We start from the raw sequence: 15,779 nt of genomic DNA, 5'->3' as shown, positions 1-15,779 counted from the left end.
TCACCCAAGCTAACCTTTTCCAAAAAGGTTGCAAACAAATGATTTCTTCAAATACTTTCACCACTCAGCTCTGCTATTAGTTGTCTGCACCCTAATTTAGTAAACATCCAGCACCATCTTATATTCAAGTTATCAATAGTCCAGTCAGGTAAACTGGGAAAACAAAGCCATATGTTAGATGGAAGTGATCTAACTGGTCACTAAGTAGTTCACAAATGCTAAATGACATATTTTTGCCTCCTGTTCTGGTTAAGCTGCACTGATGGCTCTTGTGTACATCTGACCACGTGTAGAGCTCATTCAACTTGCGAACCATAAAGATAACCAAAGCAAGTAATTTTTTGCCATCTTAGCAATTGTGTGGTCTTCGGCCATGAGCCTATCAGCATCAAGAATCTGCAAAGAAGGAAGCAAAACCACATTTCTGGGATGCATGCTATGGCAGAAATTTCTGATTTGTACTTCCCAACAAGCGCTGTCATCACAACCTAGAGCATCACCCGCAGTAAGAGCACAGCTGTTGCACATGGCAGCCATATCTACAACTACCTGACTTGCAAATTATAGGTAAGAGTCACAGCAAGCTGGTCTATACAAGTCTTAAGTTCACTGAAATACAAGACAGCAAGGAGAAAGAAGAACTTACGCAATGGAACAAAGTGGCTGAATCAGTTTCCACCACCCAACCTGTCCTGCCCCCTCTAATAGACACAGGTGCTGCCTTTTGCCCATGTTTTATCACACTAAACAGGCAATTGCCAGAGACTATCCAGTAGCAGCTCATACATAAATGCTTATTAAGAACTACCAACATAAATGTTTACTTTGTTCAGTCTTTTTGCTTACTATTAATTGTTTTCTACTCTGCCCTGGCCATTCTAATTAGTTAGAGCTGTAATACAATGCAGAAAGTTTGTAACAAAAATATGAATGCATATTCCCAGCGAAGGCAAAAGAGATACCACAGAATATTCTCTTAACAGCATTCACAGAAACAGCTTGCATTAAGCCTTGAAGCGCAAAGCAGCATATTCATTTTGGGCTATCATTCAGACCCACTATTACCAGTTTGCTACATTTCAACTCAGAACCTCTGACACTAAGGTAGTGACTGCCTGCCTATCGCTTCTCTCAGAGGGAGAGGGCAGTACTGAAAGGTAGGGTAGACAAGCTGGAGCTCAATTTTTGGGGGGCCTCAAAAATAGGAAGAAGCCTCAGTATCTCACAATCCCATTATTACAGCTTCAAGTTATGTTCTTCACAGATTTAGCAGCCTAAGTTATAAATGCAGCAAGGAACTTGGAACAGTATATTCAAATAGCCTTTGGGTGCTAGAGGAAAAGATGCCAATTTAATAATAAAACAAAAATATGTTTGGCGCAAGCAAATAGAAGCTAGCCTGTCCTGCGTAGATAAAGAAAAAAGTTAATTTCTGAAAGTCAATATCTCTGTATGCGTATATTATCAGTAAAGCTGAGACAGAAGGTAGAGCTTCTGCAAAGTAAGAGATTTTGAAAAGCTAAGGAGGACCAAGTCCCCACAGCCATCCACCTTCTTTGCACCTCAGTAATGAAAATCTGTTTCCAAAAAACTGTTTTAAAACCCCTCTGTTTCACCATAAAGCACTTGGGTTTGTACAGCTTAGCATTCAAGGCAATAACAAACAGCCACGTGACCCTCTTGTGGAAAGGCCATGGAAAAAAAAAATCTGCCTGGAGTTTGTGTTGGCTAGGCAAATCAATATACTTAGTCATAACTCAACAGCACTACTTACAAAGCGAGTAATTGTTTTCCCACTGATGCCATCTCTACCACTTTCAGACAGAGAACAAGTTGCCAAAGTCCTGCGTTCACAGGGATCTTAAACTGGCTTGGCCTCGCAGCAGATTAAGCAGAGAAAGACAGCTCACTGATGCAGCCGGTCAGCAGATGTCCTGGAAAGAGAGTTACAGGGTCTGGCCAGCCACTACACTGCCTTCTTCACCAGCCCTTATGTATAAACATCACCCAATGATATATTTGCTAATACTATATTGTTCTTAATTCAAATTCTCCTTTTTTCTCCCCCCCACTGTAAACTTTCACTGTCAAAAACTTACATGACGACTAATTCAGGCCTACAAAACTTGCATTTTTAGGACCTCAGACTTTACTTTTGTAAAAGTGATTTCTAACCTACGTTAATAATTCTAGTTTTAATTGCTCTTAATTCTATTATGTTTTTATAAGGGTATCAGCATGACATACATTTCACATGATTTAACTTCAAAGAGTTAAGATTAAGTTACTGAATTCTTGCAATACCTGCTGGAGGTTTTTTTTTATGGTATTAAAGAAACTATTGACAATAAGTGAGAACACATGTTTCAGACTAGGGTAAAGTTTATTCCAAGAGGAAAAACTCCCTTCAGCTTTATATAATTATTTAAAACAGCATACATATTAAAATATTTTAACTTACGTATTCGAACTATGTGACACAGCACTATGAAATTTGCTAAGCTCAAAACATCATAACCACAAGAATCTTTAATTAATTACTCTTGGTTCTCAAAATCCCCCTCCTTCCTTCCACCCAAAGGTAACTGCACTTCATCAAGTTCTTGTTCAACTCTAAGAACTGTTGCCCAATGTGGGTGTTTCAATATTAACTATTTCTACCTTCAGAAATGGCTCCCATCAGCCACATTGCTGAGGAAAGTAACTACTTTCAGACAACAGAAACATGAAAAATCTTAAGACTTTTGGGCTCACTTTAAGTCTTCACTATCTTCAGAGATAAATTATCTTCATTCCCATCTGTAGGCAACAAGCACCCACAATATCTTACAGTTAACAGCAATGTGTGTAACACAGAAGAGCACAGATGAGGCCCCACAAAAAAATGCTTCAGTTCCAGCACTCCCTGCAGCACAACTGAAATCTGAGCTGCATCATTCCACTCACATTCCAGGTAGAATAGATTTTATGTTTACAAAATACATCTTCTCTAATCTCACTACTGATGCTCCATCCTGTATATAAATATTTAATCAGACAGGCACTTCACAAAAGGCAGCTTGAACACATAACAGTGGAAAACGCATCTTCCCTAAGTTAAAAATGTAAAAAAAATGTGTATGTTACACATACAGTTAAACACGACACTGGTTCAGAAGTCTTAAAGAGACATATGCATGGAAAGAATCAATTTCTTACATTAGTCATTATTTCCAAAATATTTTTAAAGAACACTAATTGATTAAACGAGTGCAAGTCAGAAGATGATTATATTGCACTTGAACATTCAAACTTGAAGTCATGCTCATCAATTCTCTTCAAATGCTCAGGAAAATAGCAAACAATTTTGAAAAGCAAGCAACAAACACAGTATTAGTTGTAGCAATATGACTTACTGCCTTTGAGATTTACTCCTTGCTCCAGCTCCAATAGGCACACTTTATGCTTTCATAAGGATGGCAGCGGCATAGAGAAGTATCGGGAAGTCTAAAACAGAAGACTGTTTACAGCCCTTGACCAACCTTAGTCACATAAAGGTAAAAGATAAGAATCTCTGGCCCTCCAAAGCTTTAATTCTGTAACAACGCAGAAATAACAGTAGTTCAATTCCTGAACGCCGTGGCTCTGCACAAGAAGGCACTATTGCTTTGAATGCACGCTTGATCTTGGAAAGTAAACGTTTTCAGATGACAAGGAATACATTTCCTCCTATTAAAGCTAGGACCAGCTCATTACCATTTATCTGCATGTCAAGATCATTAACAAGGAGAGACTACAGAAGAATAAAACACAGTATCCATCTGCTAATAGTTATGGCTTAATTCAGTCATTTTTATTAATTCATGCTACAAAGCACAAGAATTATGTTGTGCTAGAGACAGCACAAGAATGGTTTTATCATGCTGTGTTTGCCTGTTTCTACAAAAACAAGTTGGTGCTACAGATTAAGATACACAGCAAGACCTTTCTTCAGAGACTTGAAAACAGAAGGCTAACATAATTTCCAGACATGGGCTGAGTCCACCAGATCGCAAGTTTTTCCACCTTTACCAAAGAAAGATGTGGAGGGAGGAATAAGAAAAGGGGGGCAAAAAGCATTTCATTCTCAGCTTTTGGAAGCTGAGCACACTGCAGCTACCGCTTCAGGCTCCGCACCACCAAGGACACCCCGCTCCAGGGGTACCCGCACAGTTCCTCTCACCCTGGGCCACACATTGCGTGCTGTCTCTATGCCACAAGGCCCCCAGGTCCGCACCTCAGCGCTCCAGTTTCCCCTCACAGCACCCGGCTCTGCATGCCCCTGTTCACACCTCCACCCCCTTCCCCAAGACCAGGCACCTTACAGGCACCAGTTCTGGCGCCTCCCCCTCCTTTCAGATCTATTTCTACCTAATTTCAACTTTGCTGCCAATTGGTTACTCCTTGTGTCTCTCCTCAACGCCACCTTCCCTCCCCACAGACCTTTATTCCTGTGAGGTCTATGCTATCCCATATCACCAGCAGCAACTTTTAATCTCTTTTGATTCCACCCCCTCCATTCCCAGCACCTTTCCTTGCTTTCCTCTGCCCAACTCATCCAGTCTGATTGCCTCTGCTTTTACATCTTTTCCCTCCCAGTCCACCACCTGACACAGGCTCTCCTTCCCACAATCTCTCAGCCAGATTGGACCAGATGATCTTGGAGGTCTTTCCCAACCCTAATGGTTCTGTGACTTGTGTTAATATTGCACACTAGAGAATCTCTCACAGAGAAAGTTAAGCCACACAGATAGCAGAGGATACCCTTAAAAAAAAAAACACCTTTTACTGTTATAAAGTTTCTTCACACATAGCTCGTGTTTTCCTAACCAGGGCATCTTCCTTGTCATTCCAGTTTTCACCAAGTCAGATGGATCGCGTTCTTTGATGCCTAGAACATTTCTCAAAAAACTCTTGATTTGTCAAATTTGGTGTTTCAAAAGTTACTTGATAGATAAATGCACACCTTTGACTACTGCAATACTCAAAAATCAAGATTCGGATGGAAATTTCACTTGCTGTTCTACCAACAAGAAGACATGCAACAGCAGCATCAGTGTATTAAACCTTATTAAAAAGAGATCCCTGTAGAAAGGTAAGTTACTGTAACAGAGCTTTCATTTTTACAGTAAAGCTAAAAAGTATTTTGTTTACAACAAGACATCAATCCGTCAATAGCTATTTTTATTAAAAACCTCTGCATCAAGCAAGCAGGAGTTGAAAGTTTTGGCTATTTTAGCATTATGGTCTCACTGAGCATATGATTTAGAGGCTACAGTCCACTCTCTCACACCAAGCAGTAAAAGCAACCTGCTTTTTTAGGACATAAGAAAAATCACTTTTTTCCTCCTTAAATCAGAAAGAGCATTTTCACACCTTCCAGGAGTGTTTAATTTTTGTTGCACTTCACACCAAGGCACAGCTGACTTTGTAAAAGCTGCTCACAGGAAGCCACACTAAACTCAGAAATACCATATGGTCACTGAACAAGAAAATAGCCATGGTTACAAAACCAAATTAATTCCATTGATCACTTTGAAGAGAGATAGCAGCATGCTTGCTAATTATCTGAGGTGCTTATTATGTATTTCAAAGTTTGAAAGTAATTCTATACTTCTACCAAAGCTAATAAATCAGTCATCTCTGTTAAAGGCTTAGAGGAAAAGTAAAGCTTACTGCTCAAATCTATGGTTAACATATGAGAAACATTACTATGAAAGCCATTCAAAAAGTCTCCTCATGGGAAAGGGTAACATTATGAGAACTAAGTGTTTTCACATGTTCTTTTTACCTTTGTTCTTTTATAGTCTTATTTTTCACCTCTTCTATGAGAAGATTTTTTTGGAGGCTACTAAGCTGAATTCCATCTCTTTCTTCTCAGGGCCCTTTGGGACTGCTCTCCCCCTATCAACATCTTTTGTTCCTGCTACAGTAATGCTCTGATCAGTCAAAAACAGCTTCACGTGGCTTTCTCCAACAGAATCAGGACTTGGTAACAGTAGCAGATTCAGAAAGAAGAGGTAAGGGAAAAAGAAAAGCCAGTTAAAGAAAAAAAACTACTTTCTCAGCAATGCTTTAAAATTAAGAACAAGCAAGCTTCCTCCTGAAGTCATGTCTCATCAACTAATTAGCCAGAAAAGGCAAAGCCACTGGTGTACACGCAGGAAAGCCCAAACCAGCACGACTCTCCTCCAGGCTCAGAGCAGGTGAACAACCACTGGTGGTTTATCAAATTATAACGCAGAAACAGCCTTAAATCTGCTCTAGTGATTTTCAAAAGCAGATTAAAAAAAAGAAAAACCCAACGGCCGCATTTTACTTCCTACATACAGACAATGGCCCCAAAATGGAAAAAAGCTTCCTGATTTATGCTATAGAGTCTCAGATCCTAATGTGGTCTTCCATATTTTGCACCACTACAGTATCAGGCCCTCATTTCAACATCCACCTGCTTTTAACTGATGCGACACGTTTAAGCTTTCAGCCTCAAAATAACAGTATTCTCAAATTAGGCTATTATATTACTACAGGATATTGCTCACTTCACTGTAAAGCAGGATATCTTCCTGTACAATTCAGGTTTGCCTTTTACTTAATGATTTCTAAAATACCTAATACAACAGCCATGGCATACATTTTTGTCCCTAAACAGAATGCTTGGGGCAAAGGCTGCTGTGTTGGGTAAGCTTCCAGTTTAATGTTAAGTAAAGCATTAAGTTGTTTTTTTTTTTTTGGTGGTGGTGGTTAAACTTATTAATTTGTATCTCAGTTCATGTGTACCTTCAGCAATCAGCACTGCATCTTCTAAATACTAGCTGCAGCTGCTAGGAGCTGCTGGAAAACTAAAGTAACACAAGTTATATTTATTATATATTTTCCTTTGAGTAAACGTTTATAAACATTATTTGTTACAGACAACAATTTAGTTACCACAAACTTAAGTAGTCACAGCAAAAGCCTATAAATGCTAATATTTAAAGTATCTATATTTTTCTAATAAACATTTCCCCACTGCAAATGACAAGTTATCCCCCTTGTTTGTTTCACACTTGATCTCTTCCACAACTGCAGGCTGGCTGCTTCTGGCTCCTGTCCCTTTGGCCAGTTAGGAATTCTCTCTCAAAAAGATCCTGCGTCCTCACCTGTCCCAACTTTTTCCTTGCCCCCTTCTTCTCTTGCAGTTCTACCAGTCCACACGTTTAAATCTGAGCACGTTTAATAACAAGCCCATTGATAATTTGGATGCACTAGGATCCTAAATGCCTCGTTACTGTTTTACAGGTTTGTAACAGGAGCTCTTTTGTTCATTTGTCAAAGCCGGCAGTTCTACAGCTGTTCAACAGGCTACTGGGAATTCTGATCAGACAGCCTTTGTTCACTTAAAACACGCACGCCCTACAGACGCACGCCTCAAGTAACTGCAGCTAACTCTTCCTCCCGCTCCTGAAGAGAATCGGCTTTACCGGCTGCCCGAGGACAGACCGAGGGCGGCGGGAGCCGCCGGCGCCCCCGCAGCCAGCTGCGCTGACGCGGCCGTTACCGGCACCGCCCCGGCGGGCTCCCCTCCCTCCGCGCTGAGGGGAGAGGGCGGCGGCGCCTACCTGTGGGCTGCCCGCGGCGGGGTCCCCGAGGCAGCCGCGGCCGCCCCGCCTGAGCCCGGTGTCGCGGCAGGAAGGGAGGGGGATCCGCGGCGTCTCCGCCGTGGCGCAGTTACCATGGGACGGACGGAAGTCACCGCCAGCGGGGCGGGCGCGGGGCGGGGAGCCATGTTGAGCGCGGCGGCTGCCGGTCGCCATCTTGAGTGCGGCGCGGGGCGCGCTGAGGGGGGGGAGCTGACGCCCTCGACAGTTTGGGGTTCGCGGCGACCCAAGGAAAAAACAAAAAATAATAAAAAAAAAATAGGCCGCGAGTCTATCAGTTCATGGGCTGCCCTCAAGTACTTACCCAATACCTATAAAAATGAAGGAACATGGTTCTGAAGCAAAAGCCTGACGTGAGTTTTTCTGTCGGAGCGGCAAGCGTAAAGCACCAAATAGGAACAGCATGCCACAAGGTGCGCGTAAATAGTTGTTTTCTAATATTCTCCCAAGAAAGGGTATCTCAGTGTGCTATAACATTCACAGTTTTAAGCAGAGATCTAAACAGATGGAAAGTCATACCAGGGGTTAAAAGAATGCTTTTTCAGTAAGAAAATTACCACGAGGAAAAGAATGTAATTTTACCATCTGAAGACATGGGATTTTCCTGAGGAATTTCAAGTAAAGAAATGAGACCAAGTCTCTCAGACTGGGGTTGGTCTCAGAGGGACCTTCACACCATGGTGAGACAGGGAACATGTCAGAGATGTTGGGAAGAGCAGGAATAAAAAAGCCGTGATGAGGGCCCTTGGTTAGCTTGGGCAACCCTTGGTCATGGATCCAGCAGCCAAATCCCCAACAATCCCAGGGCTGTTTCCTTCCAGATATAACTCATCTTCACAAATCCCTTCTCTGCCCACCACAACGGGGCCTGAAGAGTCACACTGTATGTACTCTTTCAAAAGCAACAACAACAACAAACAAACAAACAAACAACAAAAACACACACACAAACACCACCTAGTAGTGTATATGAAATTACACATAGCAAGGAGCATCTGGATAAACAAATCAAGTGCTGAAATCCCAGGAAAAGCTTGCCACAGTCATAATTGTGCTGCCTTGCACATGTGTGTTAGTTTTTAATTGCATGATCATGCCCCGTTTCGTCCAAAAGCATCTTTGCCTCATTTAGCACACAGAATGGGCCAAAATACAGTTCCATTGTTACTCGCAGACATGGTATTGCCTAACCTTTGAGGGCTTACTATTGCAGTTGATGTAAAACTACATATTCATGATTTTTAAGACCAGAACAAAATACTAGAAAATCTGCAGTGATCCCTTGCACACGACAGGCTGCTAGGTTTTAATCCCTTTGTGAGAATAATTGGTTCTTTAAAGGTCACTCTGAAGCATGTGAAACACCCAGGGTTTGGGAGTCAGGGTTGGCAGCCTGAGTCAGAGACACTGATTCCCTCCCTCTCCCTCTTCACTCAACATGGTTTTTATTAAAGGCTCATTATAATTCTGCATTCTGGCTCAGATTTCATCCTAAATGCCAGCAACATCTGCTGTATCAGCCCAATAACTTGTGCTTGATCAGACAAAAAATGCTGTGAAAGTTGACATATTTAACTCTGTCAAGACTCGGGCTTGAAGCAGCATGCCAGGAATGCAACAGTAAATGGGAAAGAGCAAGTGAATTTAAGAAGAGATCTTCCTGTGAAGCAGCAAGAACAAGTGGAAGAGTAGAGCTCAGCCCCTCCTGCTCCAGAGGGACCCTGCTGTCAGGTCTTGTCACTTAATACCACATTCTGGTACTTAATCTCTAATTGTGCTGATTTCTTCTCTAGGCTCAAGTGACTGACTACTCAGTCATCTGGTATAATTCTGTAATTCATGTGACACCTTCCTTTTTTTTTTTTTTTTTACTCACAAAATATATCTACAGAATATTATTTATGCCTCAGTGATCCTCCATTGAAGTACAGGAACCTCGAGAAATTAAAAAAATAAAATAAAATTTACAGTTCTCAGCTCCTGTCTTCCAGTGCCATCTAGTGTTCAACTTTGGAAAAGAAGTGACTAATGGGATTCCTCCTCGTCAGATCAATTTGCCATAACTAACATATTTTGGAAACTGAAAGATGGCTCTGATAGAAAGTATCATTATAAATTAATAACATATACATATATATCAATTTTATAAATGTATCTTTTCATATATTTATTTTATAGCATTACATTCGAACACAACTTTTATATAATTTAAAATCAATAACACGAATCATATCTATGTGTATATGTATATATATATTGCAGTTATTTACTTCTGGTTATTCTGTTCTCGGTAACTAATTAAATCACTTCATCAAACAACAGTTGCAAAAGAGAAGAAAGGAAAAGAAAGGAGAACTGAGATAACCCGACTTCATTTTCAGATCCCACCCGAAAAGGAGTAGCCATCCATCAAAACCCAGTAAAAAATTTACTTACAAAGTAAAATTGCAAAGCTTGGACTGACTGATCATTTAATGCATCTGCAAAAGGGAGTGAGATGCTTTTTTGAAACAGGGAGACAAAAAATGAGGGATTATCCAGAGATCGTCTGTCTTTATTTTCTTATCTTTCCTCCCTTGATATTTTTCTCAATACTGACATTTGGTTCTTATCCTCAACCTCCATCCACGAGCAGTAGTTAAATAGTTCATAACCATCGAAAGCACCCTTGATCCCTCTTTAGTATTAAATGTATAAACTTAGGAGAAGAACATGAGGATATTAAAAAGTCTGACCATGTTTCAGTGAGGTAAGTGTTTATCAGGCAGTACAGATAATTCCCCCTTGAAAATCAAAGATTCTAAATTAAGATACAAATTCTAGGTGGAAAATACAATAAAAGGAATATGAATACAGTATTTCATACAATAGTTTCTTGCAGCGTTTAAGGAAACCCTACTCTCCTACCTACTCATCAAAGAATCCAAAACTAATTATTATCTGAATTAGAATTATTATCTGAATTAGTCTAGTTAGAAAGGAAACAAAGCAAGGTGCTTAGCTACTTTCATTCCAGTGAAAATTTAATTTAATTAGAGCAATTTCAGATTACATTCCTGGCAGCTGTGTTTATCACATTTTCTTCAAAGGATAGGAATTAGCATTGACTGACATCAGCATCAAAGCTCATTTATTCACCCGCCCACATTCTACCAGCCCTTCTGAGCTTGTCTGTTTATTTAGCACTTTAATAACACCACAGTAAATAAGATTTCATTTCAGAGTCTGCATGTTTTTTTTGTCAAAGCACTTAGCATAGGCTCCTTATAACATCGCATTAGAACCCACCTTTGTAGAAAGATGAAAGAGCAGCAAGCTGTTTTCATGGACAGGTATTTTAAATGGCTAGTAAAAGAACAAGGATGTAGACTGGGATCCAGAGTTTCTTTATTTTTTGTCAGCAACTAGAAAATCTCGCTCTTTTAGCAATGTTGGGGGGGAATGCCAGAAATGATCTCTCACTGCTTAAGTGTAAAGCTAGCTAGGTCACTAGGGTTTTGAACGTGGGGTATCGTTGGAAGTTGTGTGGTATACAAGACTCAGCTCTCTGTTTCATGGCTGCTGTGTCCTTGCCAGCTCATCTGGAGGCGTAAATGCTGCCACACCACTTACAGAGTGACCTTTTATTATCTCCTGTGAGCTACAGGTAGATTCCTACTGACAAACTATCTTTTATTTGATATTTGTGAAGCACCTCACAAAACAAGACTTGATCCCCAATTAGAGCTTCCAGAACATAGGAACAAGGTGGATGCATCATAGCTCTGCTGCCTTTTCTGGAGGCATGTACAGAATTGTCACCACATCAGACAAGACACCAGACACATCAACAACATTGATCTGCTGCCTACACGTCAACCTCAACCCATGAGCGACAAAGACAAGTAGTTATGTTGGGGGCCCATAATTTTATTCTACAATTATCAGCAGTGTGACTTGCCCATAGTCATGATTGCTCCCGGATTGCCAAGAAAATACAAGAAAATGATGCCACAAAAGAAGAAGCACCTTTCAATTGCTTTCATAAAAGTAGTAAAGCAAGCAAGTCTATTTTCAATAATTGAGTTGATGTCCCAGTTTCACAGGTATTCCCCTCTCCTAAAGATTCCCTCCAGATCTCAGCCACCAGTTTCCTCTTTCTCACCCTTACGCCCACGTTGCCAACATAAATACCATCAGGTACAAACTAGAAGCAGCAAAAAGAGTTAGCCTGTCAAAAGCCAGAGAGGGTGGAAATGGAGCCTCCTGTGTGTATTATCCAGGCATAAATGGCTGACTGCAACGGCTTCCTTTGTTATGCTTCCCTTACTCATGAAATCATGAGAAAGCCTTTGCTCTCCGAGCAAAGGTATGGTGTAAGCATCTTCTGCCTTACGGTGAAACATCAGAACTGATGGTGGAAATGGCTGTTCCTTCCCAAAGGTTTATTGTGCTACAGGCAGAGGACTAGTCTCCCCTAGACATTGTTATAGGCATTGGCACCAGCTGAAAGAAAAAAAAAAAAGGAAAAAAAAAGAAATCAGAATGCCTAATTTAAAAAGGTAACTCAGAACTTGAACGAGGAACAGCAGAGCTATATATTTTCTCTCCAGTGAGCATATGATTCTGAAAAGAAGTTAAATACATTCAGTTTAGACTGAGACACAAGTATAAATTCAATTTACTGAGTATTGACTCAAATCCTTGAAGATTATCCCTTTTATCTTCTATATGGGAGTCATGCTTTGCTATATCTGCACTGAAAGCAAAGCAAAAATCCTGTAGAGAGCCTCTAATCGTTGCCAAACCATTACTACACTTCCCAGAGCTGTGCAGGGAAGCAGACATTCACCTAAGAAGAATCTCCTGTACCAGTCTGTCAATGCCTGCCTGTGGTTCAGAGCGATATTCTATGGTTTATATTAAATAAATGGTGTGTAGAGGAGTTACTTAAGGCACAAAGCTCTTCGCAGATGCTGAATGGGAAATGTAAATTCATAACCCACCTAATCCTTCCTCGGTTCTCCCCAGAAGTAGAGAGGGTACCTTTTAGCCCATTCTGCGTTCAGTTATTCCCATATTTGTTTCACCTGTTTTCCAGAGATGCTCTGACGAGTACTGGGGACAAGTCACTTCCAGATGCCTGCCTGGATTTTGTCTGGCAGTGTTTTCTCCCACTCTTCCCTCTAAAAGTTCTACATTTGATACCGGAGCTTTTTTTCAGCTGCTTTGTCACTGCTGGAGCTCATGGTGTGGTGTATGCTGGTATATTTTAATAAGGCTGGCTGTCTTTTATGGGTAGCTTTTGCAGCTCAGTCGCTGAACAGCTGTGCAGCAAGGACAAGATCACCCGGAGGAGGGTGGACCTGCAGCTGTGGGCAGGAACCCTCCCAGCCATCCTGGTCTGTGGTCAGGCATTCCCACAAGTCCAAGGCTAAGGCACAGGATACAGGACTGAAGGGATATCCCTTGCTCTTGCATCGGGCTCAGCAAAGCCATGGGAACAGATTAACTTCATTAGCAGAATTGGCTATATCTGAAGTTTTGTAAAAAGGAAAAAAAATCCTTCATGAACAGGTTCCTCTGTCACTTTCAAGGCTTGCTGTATTAGAAGCAAAAATCTCCACCCCTCAAAAAACAAAACAAAACAAAGAAACAAAACAATGGATGAGAGAATGACTGGTGGGAATAAATTCTACTGATTTGACCTTTATATTACAATATAAAATCCTGGGATCTGATATGCAGTAAAGTTATCACAAAACAACAGAGATGTGTAATGGAAATCGTTTAAATTTCAATATTTCCTCCAGTTGCACAGACAAGCCTGCGGAGTGTGCCATTTTACCCGAGATGTTTATTGAGGCTGGCCACTGGTTTATACGGCAGGAGTTGAAAGGTGAAGAATTCAACTCTCCAATTCTGAGACTGGAAATAAACAGAAATGCCAAGGAAACGAGATACTCATCAGCCTGTGAGAAAGTAATGGAAAATTCATCGCTTTCAGTCACTTATGGCACTTGTTATGCAGAAATAAGCTGAACTCTTCAGTTTTGCTCGGAGGCTGTGTCACTTCCAATCTTCCCTGTGCGACTCAAGCATGGTTTATCATGGCAATTTGCATGCAGATGAATTAAACCTCTGCTTTCAGTGACTGTGTTTCTGAAACTTAGTTTTGACTAGCTCAGAAAGAAAACAGCTTTCGGGGGGGGGGGGGGGGAATGTTATACTTGTAAAAACCTTCATGCTGTAAACCATTGCACTCAGTCTAACCCTTTTAAAAAAAAATCAGAATTAAAAGGTTGGCAGGTACAACAGAGCAGCACTGATTTTCATTTTCAGCTGACAACGCAGCAACTGGTGAATTTTTTATTATGTGTAGCCAGCCAGAAACCACACAGGCCCATGCAGAACCAAACTTTGAACATGCTTTGTCTCAAATGCCATGAATATGTCAGGGAAAAACATAATTTAGAAATCTACTCAAAGTATTGTCCAGAAAACTCATCCTGCATAACACTTTACATAATTCACTGTTCCAGATGTGCTTCTCACTTTCTTAACACATGCGAGTAACCAAAAAGTAGCTCAGGACAATACTCCGTGTCTCATAAGGAGCTGAGTGAAGCAGCACATCAGCTAGAATAAGTATATTCTTTTATTAGGTTGGTTGATCTATAAAGCCAATTCGTTAATGAATACTGACTGAGGTTTTAGTTTCTAGAGAAAATACAGAAGCAAGAATTCATGAAATCATGATCATCACTGTTTAACCACTTCCTTTACTGAATATTTTAAAAGGTAAATTTTACATGTTTTCAGTCAGCTAAAGGCTTTGTTGTTTTGTTTTTTTTGTTTTGCATTCTGTTACTCTGATGAATGAGAAAAATCTTCTGCAGTCCAGAACCAAGCAGGATGGACTTTGCAGGCTGATTTAGGTGTACCAGAATATTGAAATGCACTGTGCTGTCCCACGCAGTAAGTTTTCCATATTCACAAGTATCAACTAATGACAGGTCCAAGATCAGTTAAATAGGAAGCAAATGGTCAAGGGAGGAGATGCATTATGCCATGGCCTGCTAATGAGTCATTAATAGCCCGTAAATTTTTTTAATCAGAGACATGTTGGAATGGCAACATTCAGTTCTTCGTAGTCAAGAAACTTCACAGGTCATGTTCTGAAACCTCATCAACATTTGTAAAAGCACTTTGAGCAAAATCCACTGTATCCTTAACTGACCCATGCACCCCAAGGTGGCTTTTTTCACCCAAGCAGTCTGTGTCATTTCTCTCAAAAGACTCTCCACCATATCGGTGTTCCTGAAGACAAAACTGTAAAACATTCATTAGGTAAAAGGTAACTAGCTTTGGTATCTTATATTTGGAGCACTGACTGGTGCTAGCTGTCGCAGTGCTTCCAGTTACTTTGAGAACAGAGGCTCCACTACATACATACATACTACAGCTGATTTAAGCCTGTAGCTCACATGGTGAAGTAACACCGAGACATTTGCAATGCCAGAAGCTGCAAAACATATTTAAAACAAATCTTGAAAAGCAACAATATGCAAACACCAACTGCTAATCTGCTATTATGTTTTAGAAATGGACCTTTTTTTTTTTTTTTTTTTTTTTTTTCTCTTTGGCAGCAAAAAATTGCACGAAATCAGTGGCAGAGGTGGAGTCTCCTATGGAGACCTGGATTCTCCTCTGGCTCAGGTTTCTCTCAGGCTGGAGGTTTCTGCAAAGCCTTCTCTGTTACCTTGCTGCTCTCAGGTTACTCCCTTCCCTATCCAAGCCTGATAAAAGGTAATTTTATAGGTTTGTGTATCAAATATTCAAATTTAGGACAGTCACAGAGAGCTTAGTGATTAATGAGAACCAACTCAAGCAGAAGATCACAGGAAACATCAGTGGAGCTGAAGATCTCCTTTTAAAATTCTGTTATATCACACCCAAAATTTGGAAAAGCACATTGCCTTTTTATTTTACAGATTCCCTTTTTCAAAGCAGACATTCATTTTAAAAGAACAAACTGGCACAAGCTGGCATTTCAGGCCTCAGGGGAAGCTCTGTTGCCCCTAAAGTGCAAGAGCTCATGCCTAATTCATTTCCAAAATTAAAATCCAGGCCTCAACAATG

General features: G+C 40.6%; 1 protein-coding gene across 2 annotated transcripts in view; it reads right to left on the bottom strand.

The window, feature by feature from the left end:
• DISP1 (dispatched RND transporter family member 1) overlaps positions 1–7,757 on the bottom strand; it is an 89,237-nt gene extending 81,480 nt beyond the window's left edge. For both annotated transcript variants that reach the window (XM_066993688.1, XM_048057583.2), the window contains exon 1: positions 7,620–7,757. The gene's annotated coding sequence lies outside the window, so the exon portion shown is untranslated. The remainder of the gene's footprint in view (positions 1–7,619) is intronic.
• Positions 7,758–15,779: the final 8,022 nt, after the last annotated feature.

The sequence above is a fragment of the Anser cygnoides genome, chromosome 3 (assembly GCF_040182565.1).
Source record: "Anser cygnoides isolate HZ-2024a breed goose chromosome 3, Taihu_goose_T2T_genome, whole genome shotgun sequence".
Lineage (NCBI taxonomy): Eukaryota > Metazoa > Chordata > Aves > Anseriformes > Anatidae > Anser > Anser cygnoides.
This window is presented reverse-complemented; position numbering and strand designations above follow the sequence as displayed.